This window comes from Equus caballus, chromosome 17 (genome assembly GCF_041296265.1).
Source record: "Equus caballus isolate H_3958 breed thoroughbred chromosome 17, TB-T2T, whole genome shotgun sequence".
In the NCBI taxonomy this organism is placed as follows: Eukaryota; Metazoa; Chordata; class Mammalia; order Perissodactyla; family Equidae; genus Equus; species Equus caballus.
The window spans coordinates 34,047,220-34,062,125 of NC_091700.1; the positions used below are offsets into that span (position 1 = coordinate 34,047,220).

Consider the following 14,906-nt stretch of genomic DNA (forward strand, 5'->3'; position numbering starts at 1 on the left):
GAAAAAAAATGACACTGGAATAAGAATATGTCCAAACTCAACAGAAAACAGAAGAAAGAAAAAAAAGTCATAGAAAAATCAAGGCAGATTTAAAACATAAATTCAATGTGCAAAAGATATGAAAATAGGCTGGCCCCATGGCCAGGTGGTTAAGTTTGTGTGCTTCACTTCAGTGGCCCAAGGTTTTGCTGGTTTGGATCCTGGGCGCGGATCTAGTACCGCTCATCAAGCCATGCTGAGGTGGTGTCCCACACAGCACAACCAGAAGGACCCACAACCAGAATATACAACTATGTACTGGGGGGCTTTAGAGAGAAGAAGAAGGAAAAGAAAAGAAGATTGGCAACAGATGTTAGATCAGGTGCCAATCTTAAAAGAAAAAGATATGAACAGCCATTTTATGGAAGAAAAGAGACGAGTGGTCAATTAATACATGAAAAATGCCCATCCTCGTTAGTAATCTGGGAAATTCTAATTAAATGAAATATAATTTTATATCAAACAAACAGTAGAGTATGTGGGAAGTACCAACTGTTGGTGAGAACATGCAGCGATGGGATTTTGCGTATAGCATTTTGAAAGTATATTAGTATAAACACTTTGAAGACAGTATGACACTATCCAGGTAATTTGAAAGATATGCACGCTTGTGACCAAGCATTTTCAGTCTCAGGAAAGTACCAAAGAGAGTCTCACATAAATGGGCATCAGGAGGCATCTGCAAGAATATCACTGCTATACTGATTTTAAGACAAAAATGGAAAATAGTCCACCTGTTTGGACTTCGCACTTTGACACATTGAGTCAGTGCTACTCTTATTGAAGAGTAGATAAATGAGAGGTAGAGGGATAAATAAGCATGGAATTCCCAAACATAAATTAGGCGCACAAAGCGAGTGGCGGAACAATACACTAAGTGTAAACAGCATTATACCATTTACATAGGAAATTTGCATGCATGTATATATTTATATAATTTAATAATATATTGCTTTGGTATACATACATCTGTGGTAAAATTATAGTAAAAGTGAGGAAAATATAAACAGAAAAATCAGAGAAGCAGTTAATATTGATGAGAGAGCCACAGGGGTAGAGAAATGGAATGCAATTAAGAAGTAACAAAGTTGGGTCCTTAAAACTGTTAATAATATTCTATTTTTAAAGATGAGTGGTTACTACATATGCTTTGGCCTATTATACTTCCTGCTATTTATATTTTCTATAAAATATCATTTTCTTCACATGTGAATATTTCCTTATTAATGAATTAGGTAATTGGCCAAATATCTATTACTTTTAAATTTAATTTAAATTTGCTGTACAGTGCCTGACAATTATTTATCAATATCAAAAGCCATATATGACTTTAGAATTACAGTATTAAAGTTTTACTTCAATTAATTATAATTTAAAAGATATAAATAGCATTGAAAATACTATTTCTGTTTAGTGTATCCTGTATTTTTTGAGTTAGAATGGTTTTTGTTTCCCTGAAGAAGCTTTGGGGCTGATTTTCCAGCGTGGGATTTATTATGGAGCATGAATTATACATAAGGGAACTGTTATCATCATAAGAGAACTGTTGGGCCAAATTCATTCCACAGAGATCTTAGACGTAAGTCCCAAAGAAGGTCATGAGTCTCACTGTGGATGCTGTTTACACTTTCTTATGTACTTTTTCCTTTTTTTTTACACTCTGTCAGTTTCTAAGGGTTCAATTGTGTAGCCAAATTCCAAGTTTCAACAAATTCTCTCTCTTTAACTAATCTTTAACTTTGAGCAAAAAAAAATATGTTAATTCTTCCCAAAACATTGAGAACTCATTATCAAGATTTTATATGCATGGAAACTGAGGATCAGAGAGGTTAAGTAAATTGTTCAGGATCACACAGATAGTGACAGAACAGATTCAAACCTATATTTGAATAACATACTCTATCTTATTTTCGAAAAGATGATGCTGAAAGAGGAATTTCAATGTATACATATATATATATATATATTTGAATATAGGCTCCTAAATGAATATATGACTCAAAACATTTTTACCATGGGGAGAATTTTCATTTGGTACATCTGTGTATTCTACTGTCCTGATGACTCTGCATTTTGGCAGTTTAAGACATATTCTCAGTATTACCTTATTCAAATTAGTATTTATTGGAGAAATCTCCTACCACATTGGTCTAATACCGTCCAGGCTTTAGATACACACTAACTGTTAAAAGTTCTTATGTATAACTCATCCACTTTCTCTAGATTTAGCAAATATACAGTAAATTGTGCTTTGTCTACAAACCTAAATTTTGAGTTGTGTTAGCATAATTTAGCAAAATTCTTCTGTCCTAGACTATGGAAAGTCTGCTTTCAAAGGGATGCCAGGAGCTCCCTATACAATCCTGTTATAAAAAAATCTGATAGTATATATGGTGCCTTCCACTCAAGAATTTGAAAGGAAATCATTTATACAATACTCTTCTGCCTAAAAGACATTTTGTTTTTATCACTAGATGATTCCATGTGTTAGAAACATTTTGCTTTTAATTCATTTTATTTTGAAATGGAAATGTATATATTATCAAGGTGTAATAACTATTAGAATGCATTTAATGTTGAATGACGCATCAAAGATGACAATGGACAATTAACCAGAAAAATATGGTGTTACTTCACAAAGGCAATATAAGCTTTCATGATCAGCAGGTCATTTAAAAAGCAAAGACCGTAAAGAAATAAAATCATTGTGTGAGTATAAAAAGTGTAAGCTTATAAGAGATCACTTGAGAATATTAAAATTGATTCCTTGATACAGATACAACCTACTTTTAGAGTCATTAATTAAAAAAAAACTTTTACTTGTTTTAGGGCTAGAACCATTCTCCGTGTATGTGTATTCTGTGTGCATATGTATTCTCTATGTAATACAAAATCTCAGTCTTCAAATTTAACCTAATTGAGCAGATAAGACCTACATAGGTAAAATGTGAGGATTAGGTAAACATACAGTCAACAACAGCTTAGACTGTTAGTTCTTGAGGAACTGTGAAAATTTGAATAGATGGAGAGAAAATTGGCACATTTCTAGTCAAAAGGGTTGGGATGAAGTGGGCCATGTCAGGTGGCACCTAATCCTCTTTTGAGACACCGCTGTTCTCCCAGTTCCCAGGAAGGAGTCCCATTCTCTCAGTCAATTACATTAAAAGTTGTACTTGCTATGCTATGACTCTGTCTGTTTTCCCTCTTATTGTCTTATTTATTTAAAATAAATTTAATTATTTTTAAATTAAGTAACCTTTTTATTAAATGTACTACAGAAGTAATAAAAGCTTCATTTGAGTCAAGCTTACCCTCTGTTTATTAAATGATATTAGGCCCTTATTAGTCAATGCTGCAGAAGCTGTATCTCCAGGATGGATGGTGAAGGGCTTACTGACACCGCAGGAGAGGGCAGGCTGAGTAGAATACAGACATGAAAGCAGGAATGGCCCTGAGGAAAGGTTACTGGGAAAATGATGTTCATCTATAAAGAGGAAAGGGAATTACTTTGTTCTTTGATTTTTTATGACATTTTCCAAATATACACTATTTCTTCTCTTTTTCTGGAGTGTGTTTTTGTGTGTGAAATGCATAAAGTGTCCACGCCTGTATTCAAGTTCTTTGCATTGTGGCCATGGTGTCTGACTGCAGGCAGTCTGCCCACTTGTCACCATCCACCGCACAGGAAAGCATGTCTGGTCACACGATGGCGCAGTGTACACTGAGCCTACAGCCAGGCAGCAATGCAGAGAAGGGGCTTTTAGCAAGATATTGTAAAACTGCAGAGGACTCTCCACAGTTTAGCTTTGCCTATCAACTCACATCTTCAAGTACCGTCAAAATCTATCAGCGATCTTTTGAAAATACCTGATGAGTAGAAGCGATGTGCAGAAATGACCAAGACGAACAAGTTATTTTGAATGAAACTGAGAGAATTCATTGATTAGATGAAAATAATAAGAGGAGCCACTGAGAATTTTGAAAGAGTGTTGCATCCATCAACCAAAAGTAAGATAATGAAAAGGCTTTTGGAGTTTTTGATTGTTTATTCATTTTTAAATCTCTGCCTATTTTGCATTAAATTCCCTAATATTTTGTTTTAAATGGGGGAATAGTTTATATCTTTTTGTTGATAGGTTGTTTGACATCTTTTTTATTGAATTGTGAGAGTTCTTTATATATTCTAAATACAAGTGCATTGTCAGATGCAGATGTTGAAAGTACTTACTCCCAGACAGTGGCTTGCCTTTTCAGTTTCACAGTAGAGTTTTTGAAAGCCAAAATGTTAATTTTGATGAAGTCCAATTTATTGACTTATTTTATTTTTATTTTGTAGTATTTCATTTTTTGTGCTCTATTTAAAATTTCTTTAACAAGTCCGGAGTCATCTGATTTTCCCCTATGTTTTCTTTTGGAAATTTTACAGTTTGGGCCTTTATCTCTTTGAAGTAATTTATATATATATGGTATGAAATATTATGTGGTATCTACTGTGATTGTAGCTTACATTTCTTGCATTTCCCTATTAATAATGACACTGAGCATTTTTCATATGCCTTATGTCAAGTCATATCTCTTTTTATTTTAAGTTTCTGTTTGAGTCTTTTGCCCATTTATTCCCCATTGGCTAATTTGTCCTTTTATTATTGAGTTGTAAGAGTTCTTTGTAAATGCTTAGATACCAGACCTTGTTCATAATTTTTGGTGAATATTTCTGTCTGGTCTATGGATTACACATTTATTTTCTAATTGATGCTTTTGATAAACAGATTTTCTAAGATTTTCATGTAAGTATAGTTATTGCTTTTTGTGAACTAGCCAAAAACACAAAAACAAAACAAAAGCTTGTGCATTCCAAGTCATGTGGATAGTTGCTTATGTTTTCCTCTAAAATTTCTATGCTTGTAGATTTTACCTTTAAGTCTATGACCCATATTTAATCATTTTTTTCTGCATCATGTAAGATAGGAGTCAAATTTCTCTCCCTTTATTTTTCCATATGAATATACAGTTTCTCTGGAAAAATTTATTGAAAAAATTTTATTCCTCTATTTTACTAATGTGACACCCTTTTTACAAGTCAAATGTCTGTACAAATGCGAGTGTATCTTTGAGCTCTCTATTTACTTACATTGATCTTTTTGTCAATACATGAGCCAGTACCACACAATCTTGTAACTTTGTAGTAATTCTTGAAGTCAGGTAATGTAAATCTTTCTACGTTGTTTTTCAAGATAACGTTGGTTAATCTTTATTTTGTAATTTCATATAAATTTTAGAATTAACTTGTCAATTTCTACAGACAAAGTTTTCTGGTGTTTTGATTTGGATGGCATTGAATTTATAAGTCTATTTTCTAAGTCTATTTGGGTAAAATTGACATTTTAACGATAATGAATCTTCCATACATAAGTCTAATTGTTTAGTTTGCCTTCGATTAGGTCAGCAATATTTTGTACACCTTTATGCAGAAGCATTGCCTATCTATTATTAAGTTTATTCAAATGCACTTTATGTTTATGGATGCTATTTTAAGTGGTGTTTTCTCTTCACTTCTTTTTACGTTTACTTATGGCTGATATTTATTAACCTGTTCTCTTTCAAACTTGCTAGATGTATTCATTAGTGCTAGTAATTGCTTTGTAGATTCTTCAGGACTTTCTATGTAAATAATCATGTCATCTGCAAATATAAACAGTTTTACCTCCTCCTTTTCTATCTTTATTCTTTTTTTATTTCTTTTTCTTTTCTTGTTGCATCAGAGAAGAGCTCTAGTACCTTGTAGGATAGAAGTAGTGGAAGTGGGCAGCCTTTCCTTTTTCCTGGTCTATGGAAGAAAGTGTTCAACATTTCAATATTAAGTATTATTTTAATACTTTAAGAAATATTCTATTTAGTTAAGAATTTTTTAATTGCTGAATTTTGTTGTATGTTTTTACAGCATCTATTGAAATGATCACAGGTTTTTTTGTCCCTTATTCTTCTTTTTATGGTAAAATATAAGATTGATTTTCAAATGTTATACCAATCTTGCGTTACTGGGATAAAAACTTCTTTTTTGGCGTCTAGTAAGCTTTTTAAATATTGCTGGATTTTACTTGTTAATATTCTTTTAAATAATTTTGCATTTATATTTATGAGAGATGTTTACATTTTTATTTATTTTTACTCCCTCTTTGTGTTTTGTGTTCATTTTGTTATTTTGTGTAAATGTTTTCTTTGGTGTTAGAGTTATGTTGGTCTCATGAAATGAGTTTGGAATTGTTCCATCCTCTTATGCTTTTTTGGAAGAATTTGTGTGATGTTGGCATTTCTGCTTAAATAGTTGGTAGAAGTCATCTTTGAAGCCATCTGAGCCTGAGGTCAGCTTCGTTGACCGAATTCTTATAACACGTTCTATTTCTCTAAGATATATAGTGATTTTTCATTTTCTCTTTAATTTTGAATCTGTTTAGGTGTAGCGTATTTTTTGAGGATTTTTTTTCTCATCTCATTTAACTTGTCAAACATTAGCCAACAATTCATCATAAAATTTTTATTGTCCTTTTATTGTTGTAGCATCTACCACAATTCTCAGCTTTCATCTCTGAAATTAGTAATTTCTAATTTGCCTATCTAAGAGTTTATCAATTTGATTGTTCTTCCATGGAGCCATTTTTGATTTCGTTAATTTTCTCTATTATTTATATATTATTAATACCTCTATTATTCCCCATCCATTGATTCTTACTCTTATCTTTATTTCCTTTTTCCTATGTACTCAGCATTTGCTTTGCACATCTGCATTTAAAGCCACACATGTATGTCAAAGCACTGCTTTTCCTGTATCTTGAAAATTTTGAAATTGCATTTTCAATGTCATTTAATTCAAATATTTTCTAGTTTATTTTGTGGTTTTGTTATTGCTTTATAGATTATTTAGAAGTGTGTTGTTTAATTTCTAAATATCTGATATTTTCCTAGATATCATAAAATTATTATTCATTTCATACTAGTCAGAGAATATAATCTGTATGATTTCAATGTTTTAAATTTATGCATATGTGTTTTATGGCTCAGTCTATGGGCTTTCTTTGTGAATACATTATGTGCTCTTGGAAAGAAAATACCCTGTAGTTCTAGGGTGTGTTGTCCTTTAGTATCAGTTGGGGCAAGGTGGTTAGTAGTCTTGTTTAGATCATTTCTGTCTTAGTGATTATTTTGTCTATTTTTCTTTCAACTGCCGAGAATGGGGTGGTAAAATCTCCAGCTGTGATTGTAAAATGGGCTAAATTAAATCCCTTTAATTCTGTAATTTTTTTCCTTAATGTGTTTTGAAGTTATTTCTTTAGGCACATACACTTTACAGTTTTATGTCTTCCTGATGAAAAAACTCTTTTTATCATTATGAACTGTTCCTGATTTTCAATCACAATATACTCTGTCTTGGAGTCTATTTATCTAATATTAATATAGACAACCCTTATTCAGACAAGCTTTATTATCCTGTTTGTATGATACACACTTCCATCAACTTACCTTCAACCTCTATGCTCATTTATATTTAAAACCCATTTGTTTAGAAACCACATCGATGTCTTTTTTTTAATTCACTCTGTCAGTCTCTACTTTTTAGTTGTTGTGTTTACTCCATTAACATTTAATGTGATTATCAATAAAGTTTCACTCTATTCTACCATTTAATCACTGCCTTCCTTCGTGTCTCCTCTATTTTATAACTATTTATAAAATTAATTTCTTTTTCTTCTCAAATTCCTTAGCTTCTTTTAAATCTCTTCTCTGGCCTCCTGAGTTGAATAATATAGGTAATTTGTTTTCAGTTTTTTACTGTTTTTGATAAGTATTTAACTTAGGATTTAAATAACAGAGTATTATTGAAAACACTTGCTATTTTAGTAATTACATTTAAAATCATCCCGCAGTATATGCCGGTCACTTTATATCACTTGATCATATCTACTACTGGGACTTCATGAAGACTTTAAAGGAATTTGTCAGAAATATGTACAAAGCCAATTAGTTTGGAATAATAAAGTTACAAATTCAGTATATGATCCTCTGGGTAGGAAGACAAGCAGCAATAATTAATTGTAGGCACAATATTTTAAGCATCATTTTTCATGCTATTTTACAGAATGTGTTCATTATAGCCACTGGCTTGCCCCAGTTACTAATTGTCTGCCCTTTATGATTTATTTTTTCCTGTCTCCTTTTTTCCTTCTTCTCAGTTCTTACATCATTTAAATACTCAGTGATTAGTGCCATCATCAACTCCTTTTCTTCCAACATGTTGATTTAATTCAGCATGTGCAGTTCACAGCTGCATGGTTATTGATAAAACTTTGAAAAACAAAGATAGGTTTATTTTAGTACCATACAACTGGTAGACACTTTAGAGTTTTACGTGTTTCCTTTGAAAATGAACTGCCAAAAACTTTATTTTTTAGCAGCATTCACATTTCTTCTTCCAACCGTATGCTTAACACTCTAAATCTCATCTAAATGGTACCTTCCCTGAAAATTTTACTTTTGAAGTTAAAAAATAGTATAGAAACCTCTGCTGAATTATACAAATTATTTACTAACAGCAGGTTTTTGTCAACTATACAACAGAATAATTTTTTATCTTTTGATATGTTAATTACATCTATATTAATATTTCTTTAAGGTATTATTAACAATACCTTATTTATGAATTTTAAAATTATATATCAATTATTTCATCATCTCAGTAATCCTAAGAGGCTAACAAGGGCAGATATTATTTATGCTTTATGATTAAGAAAAAAACGGCTAACTTAATAGAATGAGCAAGTTGTTGAATGAAAATAAAGACTAATTATTCTGATTGTTTGAATCTTAGAAAATTCATCATTATTAAAATAATTATTCTGCATTGACTCCTTTTAAAAATACATCTTGTGGTGTTCAAAACTTGAAGTTAAAGAAAGGATTAAAAGAAACCCTTGGATAACACTCTAAGCAAGATTTTAATCTCTCTGAAGGGTATATTTTTCTTTTATTTCAACAAATGAGAAAGTATGTCAACCAAGTAAGTCATGCATAAAATTTTATGTTGCTTTCATTTATTAATAGAAAGCTGCATTTAGACATCATTTAAGTTTGCTGTGACCAATAATAGAAAACCTAAAATAAAGTATAGAATAAAAGAACGCTAAAATCAAGATCTTATGAAGAATTTTCCAATGTATTTACTCTAGATTTTCTCAGGGTAATTAAAAAGAAATAAGGAGGGGCCGGCCCCGTGGCGCAGCGGTTAAGTGTGCATGTTCCGCTTTTCAGTGGCCCAGGGTTCCATGTTCAGATCCCGGGTGCGAACATGGCACCGCTTGGCAAGCCATGCTGTGGTAGGCGTCCCACACATAAAGTAGAGGAAGATGGGCATGGATGTTAGCTCAGGGCCAGGCTTCCTCAGCAAAAAGAGGAGGACTGGCAGTAGTTAGCTCAGGGCTAATCTTCCCCAAAAAACAAAAAATAAAAGAAAGAAGGAGAAAGTATAGATAGAAAACAGAAATGATACAAAGAAAAGAGAAATGATAATGAAAATAACATTGCAAACATCTTCTATATTCCTGGAATATTACCCAAATAATAATAATAAATAATTTCTAAATCTTCACTTAATCCTGACAAAATCAGTGCATAGGTACATGCCTATTATATAGATGATGATAAAACTAAATTTCGTGAAGACTCAGTAATGTGTTCAAGATCACAGTAATGAGAGTGATAGAATGAGGATTCAAACCAAGGTCTTTCTGTCTCCAACACCCATGATGTTCCCACTATACCATATAAGAAGGGAAGAGAAAGTATGGGAAGGAAAAACAAGACAGATAAAGGGTAAATTCAAATCTATGGTGCAGTGCTAGCTAATTTTACACACAATACTTCATTATTTGCGATTTAGTTTGGTATTTTTACTTTCATTTATTTTTAGCAAATTAAAAATCTGAAATTCAGAAATTAGTAGCTGTGCCCCAGGACTAAGTTGGTAAAGAGTGGAGCTTAGATTCAAAAATATGTATTTCTATTCTTGTATCTTAATGTCTTATTCTCCTAAGTTCAAGACCTACATACCACTATTAAGACAGTCTACAATGGCACAGGTGGCTCCAAATAAATGTCTTAAACCACCTTATCTTGTGTAACCTCTCCCCATCTCCAGTGTGTTTTCTCTTGCTTGATGAATCCTACTAATATTTACCCAATAATAAGAAATAAGAGCCCCAGGTGTATTCTATGCGAATGCATTTTAGTACCACATATTCAGAACATCAAACTGAATATGATGATAGAATACAGGCATACCTCATTTTATTGTGCTTTGCTTTATTGTGCTTCATAGACACTCTGGTTTTTACATTTGAAGGTTTCTGGCAACTCTGTGTTGAGTAACTCTGTTGGCACCATTTTTCCAACACAATTTGTTCATTTTGAGTCTGTGTGTCACATTTTGGTAATTCTCGCAATATTTCAAACTTTTTCATTATTCTTATATTTGTTATGGTGACCTGTGATCAGTCATCCTTGATGTCACTACTGTACTTGTTTTGGGGAGCCACAAACTGTGCCCAGGTAAGACTGCGAAGTTAATCAATAAATGTGTGCGTTCTGACTGCTCCACCGAACAGCCATTCCCCTGTCTCTCTTCCTCCCTGAGGGCCTCCCTATTCCCTCAGACACAACAATATTGAACTAAGGCCAGTTATTAACCCTACAATGGCCTCTAAGTGTTCAAGTGAAAGGAACAGTTGCGCGTCTCTTACTTTAAATCAAAAGCTAAAAATGATGAAGCTTAGTGAGGAAGGCATGTGAGAAGCTGAGACAGGCAGAAAGCTAGGACTCCTGTGCCAAACAGTTGGCCGAGTTGTGAATGCAAAGAAAAGTTCTTGAAGGAAATTAAAAGTGCTACTCCACTGAACACATGAATGATAAGAAAGCGAACCAGCCTTATTGCTAATGTGGAGAAAGTTTCAGTTGTCTTGGCAGAAGATCAACCCAGCCACAACATTCCCTTAAGCCAAAGCCTAATCCAGAGGATGGCCCTAACTCTCTTCAGTTCTCATCTATGAGGGATGAGGAGGCTTCAGAAGAAAAGTTCGCAGCTAGCAGAGGATGGTTCATGAGGTTTAGGGAAAGAAGCCATCTCCGTAACATAAAGGTGCAAAGTGAAGCAGCACGTGCTGATGTGGAAGCTGCAGCAAGTTCTCCAGAAGATCTAGCTAATACTATGAATGAAGGTGGCTACACTAAATTACAGATTTTCAATGTAGATGGAATAGCCTTGTATGGGAAGAAGATGCCGTCTAGGACTTTCATAACTAGAGAGGAGACGTCAATGCCTGACTTCAAAGCTTCAAAGGACAGTCTGACTCTCTTGTTAGAGGCTAATGAAGTTGGTATCTTTAAGTTGAAGCCAATGCTTATTTACAATTCTGAAAATCCTAGGGCCCTTAAACATTGTGCTAAATCTTCTCTGCCTGTGCTCTATACATGGAACAACAAAGCTGAGCGACAGCACATCTGTTTACAATATGGCTTGCTGAATATTTTAAACACACTGTTGAGACATACTACTCAGAAAAAAAGATTCCTTTCAAAATATTACTGCTCATTGACAATGCACTAGGTCACCCAAGAGTTCTAATGGAGATGTACGAGATTAATGTTGTTTTCATACCTGCTAACACAACACTCATTCTGTAGCCCATGGATCAAGGAGTCATTTTGATGTCCAAATCTTAGTATTTAAGAAATACATTTCTTAAGGCTATAACAGCCACGTGATGATTCCTCTGATGGATCTAGGAAAAGCAAATAGAAAACCTTCTGGAAAGGATTTACCATTAAGAACATTCATGATGCATGAGGAGAGGTCAAAATATCAACATTAACAGGAGTCTGGAAGAAACTGATTCCAATCCTCATGGATGACTTTGAGGGATTCAAGACTTCAGTGAAAGAAGGAGCTGCACATGTGGAAATAGCAAGAGAACTAGAATTAGAACTGGAGCCTGAAGATGGGACTGAATTGCTCCAATTTCATGATAAAACTTTAATGAATGAGGAGTTGCTTCTTGTGGATGAGCAAAGGAAGTTTTTCTTGAGATAGAATCTACTCCTGGTTAAGATGCTGTAAATATTATTAAAATGACAACAAAGGATTTAGAATATTACATAAACTTTATTTAGAATATTTAGAATATTTAGAATATTACATAAACTTTATTACATAAAGCAGGGTTTGAGAGGATTGGCTCCTATTTTGAAAGAAGTTGTACTGTGGTTCAAATGCTATCAAGCAGCATCACGTGCTACAGAGAAATTGTTGGTGAAAGGAAGAGTCAATCGATGTGGCGATCTTCATTGTTGTCTTATTTTTATAAACTGCCATAGCCACCCCAACCTTCAGCAACCACCACCGTGATAAGTCAGTAGCCATCAACATCATGAAGACCCTCCACCAGCAAAAAGATTACAACTAGCTGAAGGTTTCAATGATAGTCAGCATTTTTTAGCAATAAAGATTTTTTTAAATTAAGATATGTACTTTTTTTAATACACAATGCGACTGCACACTTACTGGACTACAATATAGTGTATACACAAATTTTATACACTCAGAAACCAAAAATTTGTATGACTGGCTTTATTGCGATACATGTTTTATTGCAGTGGTCTGGAACTGAATTGGCAAGATATCCAAGGTAGGCCTGTATATGAATCCAGGTCTCTCTTAAATTCTATAAAATATGGTTTATTTCTCTATAAACAGAGAAAAAATGATAAAAGAGTATAATCACTATACTTTAAGGTAATAACAATAATAACAATAGCTAACGTTTATAAATTGTTTTGTGCCAGATACTGTTCTACACACTTTAAGAGCTTTAATTCATTTAATTTTCATTTTATTACTATTTGCAAATAGGAAACTGAAGTAAGGACAGGATTCCATCCCGAGTGTCTGAGGACACTGAGACAAGGACACACTCCCTGTGAAGTGAATGGTCATGCTTAAAATCCAGGTAATTAGTCTCAAGAGTCTGTGTTCTTGATCTCTATGCCACACTGATTTAGTGATTTGAAATAGGTAAGGTCAACATACAATGACCAACTCTAGTCCCAGGAGTGTAAGAATGTGGAGTGTATTTCTTTCAAACTCAGTACACGGGGACCAGAGAAAAATTCAATATGACTATGGAGTAATTACCTGTGTGATTTTAGGCAAACTATTTAATATTTCTGGTTATTAGTGTCATCATATGTAATATGAGGGATCTGCTCTGATAAACTTTAACATGCCTCTGTGCACTAAAATTCTGTGTTAAATAAATACATTAAATCTATTATTCTCTTAAAATCAATCAATATATTGAAATGAGAATTTTAATTGAAATGTCTCTTAAGGCGAAGAGTACTTAAATTTAGCACATGACATGTTGTGGAAAAGTCATCTCAGATCCCAAAATCACCCATATAGCTGTATATCCGACTAGAATGTTAACTCTGTGAGAGAAGGAAATGGGTCTGTTTTATTCATCACCATTCCCCTACTATCTAGAATACTGCCTAGAGGAAAGTTCTGTCAAATCAATATATCTTGCTATTTTTGAAAGCTAACTACTGAGTTAATTAATCACTGGTAGAAAATAATTCATGTCATGTCCTTGCTTGTCATAAAACAAACAAAATAATGAAACGCTAAACACCAAGACAGTCTTTTTTCTGTACATTTCAGCCTTCCAAAATTATAGCCATCTTGAAAAGAACACTGTTAGCTCACAGCGCCAGTGAGATATTCTGGAAAAGACTAGAGATGATCTCTAAGGCAATTGTCTTGTTCCGTTGGGGCTGCTATAATGAAATACTGCAGAGCAAGTAGCTTATAAATAATAGAAATTCATTTCTCCCAGTTCTGGAGGTTGGAAAACCAAGATCAGGGTATCAGCATGGTCCTACACGAATAGCTTTGCCAGTTATTTTCTAGTCTCTACATTCTCTTTGAGAACGATTGTTCTGAAAGCAGACGGAAACAGTTGTAAGTGTGAAAGCACTCTATCGTCTCCTACCCACTATTTCCTCTTTTCTAGTTCTTTCAGTGACAGCTGGCACTGAGACAAGCTCATAAAATAATAAACACATTTTTACACGAAGCCGTGTACCAATTTTGGACTAAATAATATGAACCTTTAAGAACAACACCTCTTCACATTTGTATAGCTTACCAAATAGATCTCACAGACATCATCTCAGAGATAAGAAAGGGAGGTGCTAACTTGGGAAACTATCACATACTGGTTATAGGTGCTGTAGAAGAAAATAACAAAGTAAATGTCAGAGTAGTTAATAGTCCTGGGAGCGAAAGTGCCCAGTTTATGCTCTACTGAAAGATTGGAGGGGAAAGAATGCAGAGGTCCACAAGGGAATGCATAGTTTTCGCATTGCTGACTGTGTTCCTGGGCATGAACGTGGTACAGTGTAGTATACACTCTTTGTTGAAAGGAATGAGGTCATAACCAAGGCATCAGAACCTGGAGTATCAATGGACCAGTATCTGGGCAGAGGCTCAAGTGAACCTAAGAACATGGGAGAGAAGGAAGAAATTCTGCTCCTTTCTCTACACATTAAAGAATGCTTAAAACACTCAGGTTGAAAATGAGACATCAAATCTGTTAATATTTATTTGGAAATAGACATAAGATTCATTGAAAGTCTCAAAACAATGTATTTTGTATTAATAATTTTATGGATGTAAGTATATATATACTACTAGTAATGACAGGTATGAGCCTACAAGTAGATATATAGATAATATGGAGCCATCAAATCCACACGTTAAT

The 14,906-nt window shown here is 33.6% G+C and overlaps 1 long non-coding RNA gene across 2 annotated transcripts in view; it reads left to right on the forward strand.

Annotated features, from left to right (window-relative positions):
- LOC138918350 (uncharacterized) overlaps window positions 1-14,906 on the forward strand; it is a 167,388-nt gene that overhangs the window by 17,689 nt on the left and 134,793 nt on the right. Inside the window, exon 3 of one of the 2 annotated variants that reach the window (XR_011427687.1) lies at window positions 12,995-13,091. The exons of the other annotated variant lie outside the window; for it this stretch is intronic. This is a non-coding gene — a long non-coding RNA (uncharacterized lncRNA). The remainder of the gene's footprint in view (window positions 1-12,994; window positions 13,092-14,906) is intronic. 2 annotated transcript variants of the gene reach the window in all.